The following is a 7,372-nucleotide window of genomic DNA, read 5'->3' as shown; positions in this document are numbered from 1 at the left end:
ATCCTGGAAACAGAAGTTTTGCTCTGATACACCGGCTGCTTGTGAGTGACGGGATAGGCAGGGTTAGGCAACTCCGCCGATCATCACCATCAGTCCGATTTATCTTTGATCCTAGGTTTCTTACAGTAGTTTCATTGCCAACTCTCACGGAAAGCCTGGCTTTACCTAACCGGCTTCGTAGGATAGCTGCTGGCCAAAAGCTTGAAGAACAGAAAGCACAAGTATATTTATACGTAATTCACCCAAAGAGAGCAACAAGTGCCAGTAGGACCTGCACACAGAATAAATACGAGTAATATCAGACTTTCCAAGTATTCATCACATTAAATGGTCACTTCTTCAATCATAATAAATTATAATTACAGTCCGATGTATTGTCAATCACAAATAATGTTTTTTTGTTTGTTTTTCTGACATCCTTAAAACATGAAGGCAAGATACTGTAAGAAGATCTATATGAGAGTTAAAAATGAGTCATTTCATTCCTTTAATTACAAGAAGAAGAAAAACAGCCTCTCCATCACCCAGCTTAGCTGCATTAGTGGAGTTTATACAGGAAACAAAAGCAGGTAGTGCGTCATGAACATAGTTTGACCAAGTTGGAAGCGCATTAAAGGAGCAAGAGGCAGGATTGAGGCAGGATTTATGAAAAAATGCGTATACGTTTTAAGTTTTCTAGTAATAATGTCAGATGAAGCGTTCCAAACCAAAAAGAATGAGCCCTCTAGTGTATCTCTCCTTTGCCTTGAACAGGCTGTGTGCTGCAAAATGTGCTGCAATTTGGGGCCCGAATTTCCCACGCTGTCCTGCGGATGTGACGTCACATGACGCTGCATGTGCGTTCTCCCTGTTCTCCCGTGCCGGCTTCACTGTTGGCTGCAGTACCCCCGACGGCCTTCGTGGTGAAGGGTGGCGCTAATGAGTCTAATTTCTTAAAAGGAGCCTCATGCTCCTTTAAATCACGTTACCAAGTGAAGTTTGTATAGAGGCTGTTTGTCAGAGAAAAATACCCTTAAATGACATGTGACAGGAAGCAGACTTGTAGATGAAAGAAATGTTTTAATGTGTTCCAGGCCTGGAAAACTAAAGACAAAAAAACTAACAAAAATATTGGTAGCTTAAATCAAGAGGTACTGAGTCAACCTTTCCCTTACTGAACCATTTCTCCTTATAAAGTCTCCTGACCCCGCCCCTGGCCGGGTAATGGACAAATCAGAGCATCGTTGCAACCCAAGCCAGATGTTTTCCATGAACTAATCAGCCGTACAAGTAAGGCAGCTTCCAATTAACAATACCTGTATTGATAAAGTAAAGATCTCTGAAAATGTCCCAGTAGAATGTGCAACTTCTGTGGGACGGAGAATCCAAGATGCAAATAAACAAAACACTGCATGCATACCTTCAATAATCACAATTACCGTATTGCTTAATAGCATAAACACTCAGACCGAGGCTACTCAAAATTCAGTTGAAATCACATTATCATCAAATTCTCTGAGGTAATTTGCGTAGACTAGAGTTACATGTACGTGTTATACACTGCCTCCTGCAGCAGTCGTGAAGAGCCCAAACACGACGTCCTGCATCCGAGAGTCAAGTGCATCAATCTGTGAGGATGGAAACAGCTGCTGCTGCTGTCTGACAGGCGTCAGATAATATTGATGTGTGCTGCTTTTAAATCCAATAATGTCCCACGGCCACTGCGGAGTAACGAAGATGTGTGTTTTATTGTGTTTCAGCACGCGCCAGCCTCATGATGTATCCCAGTCTGTGTGGTTATCTATCACCTAATGCAGAATTAAAGAGAGAAAAATAATCCCCCTTTGTTTACATTCCCCACCCAGAGGGTTGTAATCACACACGTGTATACAAACACACACACATACACAGTTTTCCTCTCACTCACGCTGTTTCTGGCACTCGCTCTGTTTTCCTTCATCGCCACCTGAAATGAATCACAGAACGTCAAACGAGATCCTCCACGATCAGTCAAGCTGCTTCATAACCAGAGGATTTTACTGCAGCAGAACCACATGCAGATCCAACCACTCCTATCAGCAGAGGTGTCAAGTAACAAAGTACAAATACTTCGTTACCTTACTTAAAGGGGACCTATTATGAAAAACACGTTTTTTCTTGTTTTAACATATATAAAGTGGTCTCCCCTCACCCTGCCAGCACAGGGGAGACAAAATACCATGAATTTCTGCAAGGTCTCTGACCCCCGCCGGACAGAGTCCCCCAGTGTCACGTGGTTTTTTTTGAGCCGATTAGAATCTGCTCCCGTCGTGACGTCACGACGGGAGCAGATTTCCATAGGTTCAGCCTCCGCTGCTGAAACCACGCCCACAACCAGCTCTCTCCGCTGCTGGAGCGGTGCTTCCTTCAGCCAGTCGGACGCGGCGCCGCGGCGGAGCGGATCCGGGTTAAATCATCCAGGTTCCCGGGTGGTTTGGGAGCTGGGTCCTCGGGGGTCTGTCCCATGCTGGACCAGCTTCACCCTCCGAGATTTTCAGGCAAATCTGTCGGTTTGATCCCCGGTAACCGACGATGCGCCGCGGATGCGCCCCGGAGCCGATCTGTGCGCCCGCCGTGGAGTTGCAGCGCCCGTCGCGCAGAATCCGCCGGGCAGATCCGGCTGAAATTCCGCCTGTCGGTCCCCGGGAGTCCGTGCTACCAGTCCAGGCCGGTTCCTGCGGTCCCGGCCGGTCGGAACCGGTCAGATTTCCCCGTTAAAGCCGCGGTGACGCGCGCTGCTCCAGCAGCGCTGCTCCCGGGCGCCCGGCGTGTTCCGGGACCAGCGTTCAGCATCCGCCGGGTAGATCCGGCTTAAATAGTGCATAAATGTTATTTATATACAACTCATATTTTATTTTTTTAACAATAAAGTTGCCATTTGTGAAAATTCAGTGTTTACAGGAGAAGGGTATGGCTGCAGACCCGGAGGCAGCAGATCTGAGCAGCAGATCTGAACCGCAGTTCTAGGCGTCATAGAGCCCCCTACTGGATTACTTTATAACTGCAACTAAATCAACAGTTCAGATCGAGACTTCTCGTTTTTTTCCGGCAGCGTGCTCTTTTCTCCTTTTCTCAAGATGGATGACGACCGGAGTGTGAGTATTACCGTGAATCACATTTTTTGTGTATTCTTTTCAAGATGTATTGGCACTTAATTGGTCTGCAAAAGTGATTTAATCAATCAGTGAAATGCCTAACATGATCCACAAATATATATATATATATATATATATATATATATATATATATATATATATATATATATATATATATATATATATATATATATATAAACATATATATATATAAACATGAACTAGCTCCAATTTTATGACTAATTTTGTAGCATGAATACTACTAATACGTGGCACAATTTCTATTGTCTGCAATATATATTTTTCATTTATTATGTGCAATAAGAACATGATCTCTGGTATATTACCAATCATTACCAAGATTAATCTTGTAAATAATGTCATGGTTATTATATTGATTATATATTTTTACTATTATTGTTAGGGTTGTTATTTTTTTCGTCCCAATAATTCATTGTTCATATATTGTTTGTTATTGCTACTCTTCAATCAACTGTGCAGTTGCTGCTGTAACTGTGGATTTCCCCATTGTGGGACAATTGAAGGAATATCTTAACTTATCTTTTTATTCATATTATACATTATGTGTGTTTATATAACTATTCACATTTATATCACTATATAGCCTATATTTAGATATTTTGTGGACAGAAATTTAGCTAATCCAGTGCATAAGATGAAAATGTATATTTGTCCGTTATTAGGTTTTGGCCCAGTTTTGTCTGTAAAACAGTGTAAAAATATTAACTTGGACTAATTGAACACTCTTTTTTAGGTACACATAACAATCCAGAAAGGAAGGGCCTTGCCCCAACTTCACAGATGCACATCATGCTGCAATAACTACCACTGTCCATTCTGCAGCCCTCCAGTTTACTACCCCTCCCCGTTGAACAAATGTCAGATACACATGGATCTTCATTTTAACAGAGCTGTTAGCCATGAAGGTAAAGTTTGAAAACATTCTCCCTGTGTGTGTGCATGTAGTGCATGCTGGAACTTCATTGTTGATGCAGGATTTGTATTTTTAAGTGACAATTTGTAATGGAAAACTGATTATATAATAATATTTATATCTATGTGCTTATGTTTAAGAATACACCATTCACAGATGTGGACTGGGATGTCGGCCGCAGCTGCATTATCACTGTCCATACTGCAGTTCAACAATAAAACGGAAAGACGATTTTATTAAACATATACATTGGTGCAAGAAGAAACCAGGTTCCAACCCTACAGTCCCACCAACCACCACCACCCCCCTGGCACCAACCGCTCCTTAATGTGGGATGTGACTGCACCTGCACTGAATATATATTATATACTGTACATTTCATCAAGATGAGACAATTGTTTACCCCAAGTTATATTGTTAAATAAATGTTATATTGTTCTGTTTGGGAACTTTGGACTTAATACTACCATACTTACCATTTCAGTATATCAAAGTGTTTTTATTTCTTTATTTCTTTTTTTAACAATTACTACAACAAAAGTGAGGACTTGACACCCAAATACACTATGTTGTAGTGGGTTTGATCAATGCTGTTCAAGTTTTGGGGGTAATATATCCCACTAAACGCCACATCTTAGTCCTCTCTGTCAGTGGCAAGACAGTTGTCATCTTCTCTGTCCCAGTCTCTTTTCATATTCACGCAATTGCAACACCTTTATAATTCTGTGCATATAACAGTCCTGCAGAGACATGGTAAAATAACAAGCCTCAATCACGACATTATCTATGATGTTTATGGTTGCTCAGTGTTTAAATATATATTTATTGTCATTAGGCTAAAAACAAGTAAAGACTAATTTTTTTATATTGCCTCATTCATGATTTAAAGAAATAATTTAAAATTTCACCTTAATTTGATAACAGTCTTAACTGCGCCTACTGGTGCTGCCTATGATCTAAATCTCTTGCCACAAAAAAAAGAGCCTACCAGCAAAGACCTATGCTCTACAAATGACATCTGAAATAGTGCTGAATGAGCTACGAATCCCTGCCGTTTACCCTGGAAGTAAGTTCTTTAATTATAAGCTCCATCCTCATTATCAATTAAATCTTCATATATTGAGCCTCATTATCAATTCAATCTTCATATTTAAGCTCCATGCCTCATTATCAATTAAATCTTCATATATTTATTAAGGTGGAACGCTGATTTAGTTGCAGTGCAGTTCTACTAGTTGCAGTTCTACAGTCATCCAGTAGGGGGCTCTGTGACGTCTAGAACTGCGGTTCAGATCTGCTGCTCAGATCTGCTGCCTCCGGGTCTGCAGCCGTATACTATTGGTTTACAGGCTCGGGCTGCTCTGGCGGAGCGAGGTTTATGCTCCTCCCCTGCTACCCGTCATTCAGGGAGCCAATCAGCACAGAGCCTCATTATCATACCCCCCCCTTCCCTAAAAATGAGGCGCAGAAAAAGAGGTTAGAAGCGGTAAAACTAGTGACAGGGCCCACAGGCTGGATTTATGATTTATGTAGAAAAAACAAGCTTTAGATTGTTTTTAAGACATTCAAGGCCTGTTTAAAATATACATTAAATGCCATAATAGGTCACCTTTAAGTAGAAATTTTGGTTATCTATACTTCACTGAAGTAATTATTTTTCAGATGACTTTTTACTTTTACTCCTTACATTTTCACGCAATTATCTGTACTTTTTACTCCTTACATTTTAAAAACAGCCTCGTTACTCTATTTCATTTCGGCCTTTAATAAAAACTATCCAGTTAAATTGCTCCATCCGGATAGAGTGAATTTGGTTGTGGTTGTTTCAGATGTTCTTGTCCAGTTTTGTTCTTACATCCGTTCCCTCAGATTCCTGCAACTAAACTTGGATGTACATTCCAATAAAGGTTAGGATAAATGATAACATGCCTCTGAAGTTTGACTTTTTGCACCATTACAATACTTATAGGCAACTAGTCATCATATCTCCTGCTCTCTGAAACACATGTTAATGCTCAATAGTACACATATATGCTTCTCTAATATATTTGCATTATACTAAGATACATTCATTTTCAATTGCTTTTGTCCTTAATGGCTTTTTTCCCCCTTACATTACTTTTACTTTTATACTTTAAGTAGTTTTGAAACCAGTACTTTTATACTTTTACTTGAGTAAAAAACTTGAGTTGATACTTCAACTTTTACAGGAGTATTTTTAAACTCTAGTATCTATACTTCTACCTGAGTAACGAATGTGAATACTGAAGACACCTCTGCCTATCAGTCCAAGCAGCACATAAGCACAATATATACGATACACATTGTCAAGATTCTGCCTTTTACATGCAAGTTCTGCTATTCTTACAATACTATTTTTTTTCGGCCCGCTCTCATATCAACACATCTTTGCACATTGTAGAGGTTCGAGCAGGTTCTCTGTGGATGACACAAATTTTCTGTTTTGATTAATTGATCAGAGAGCAGCTCAGCAGAGAACGTGTGTGTGTGTGTGTGTGTGTGTGTGTGTGTGTGTGTGTGTGTGTGTGTGTGTGTGTGTGTGTGTGTGTGTGTGTGTGTGTGTGTGTGTACTGTATGTATTTGTAGAGTCATGTCTTTGTCCACAAAAGGTTCACAAGCTTTGCCCCAAAAGCAATACTGTATCAATATAATGATGATGTTGAAATATTTTCTTTGGCTGAGAGAATATATCTGGTTGTCAAGGGAGACAACCAAATCAAAACCACTCATATATCCTGGAGAGCAGTGGGAAGAGGACACGTCCCTGGGGGGCCCCAGTGGTGATGGTCCAGCTCACCTGATACGTCCTGTCAGTCAGGAAGCTGCTGGTGCTCTGACAGGTGGAGGTGGGGGAAGAGGACTGGTGATCTTGCAGGTGGAGGATTTCAGTGATGATTAAAGTTGCTTTCGTCAACGAAAATTATGACTAAATATCGTCGTCAACAAACCTTTATCACCTGAGGAAAACGAGACGAGACGCAACGAAAATGCTGGTCATGTGATGATAACAATAATTAAATATTTAATACAATATTGTAGATGAATAAAAAAGAGACTAAAATGTAGATTACAAAATAAAAACTCTGCTAAAACGTGTCTTCATTTTCATTGACCAAAACGAGACGAAATGTTCTAACAAAGATCCTTAATGTCCATGTTTTCAGTAGTTTCTCTGGTTTAATGTCCATGTTTCCAGTAGTTTCTCTGGTTTAATGTCCATGTTTTCAGTAGTTTCTCTGGTTTAATGTCCATGTTTTCAGTAGTTTCTCTGGTTTAATGTCCA

At 40.3% G+C, this 7,372-nt stretch overlaps 1 long non-coding RNA gene across 1 annotated transcript; it reads left to right on the top strand.

The window, feature by feature from the left end:
* The first annotated feature begins 2,928 nt into the window (after positions 1–2,928).
* Positions 2,929–4,811, top strand: LOC133449245 (uncharacterized). The gene is made up of 3 exons (XR_009783018.1): positions 2,929–3,113; positions 3,889–4,060; positions 4,209–4,811. It is a non-coding gene; the product is annotated as an uncharacterized LOC133449245 (long non-coding RNA).
* Positions 4,812–7,372: the final 2,561 nt, after the last annotated feature.

Source organism: Cololabis saira, chromosome 8, assembly GCF_033807715.1.
Source record: "Cololabis saira isolate AMF1-May2022 chromosome 8, fColSai1.1, whole genome shotgun sequence".
Taxonomy (NCBI): domain Eukaryota; kingdom Metazoa; phylum Chordata; class Actinopteri; order Beloniformes; family Belonidae; genus Cololabis; species Cololabis saira.
This window is presented reverse-complemented; position numbering and strand designations above follow the sequence as displayed.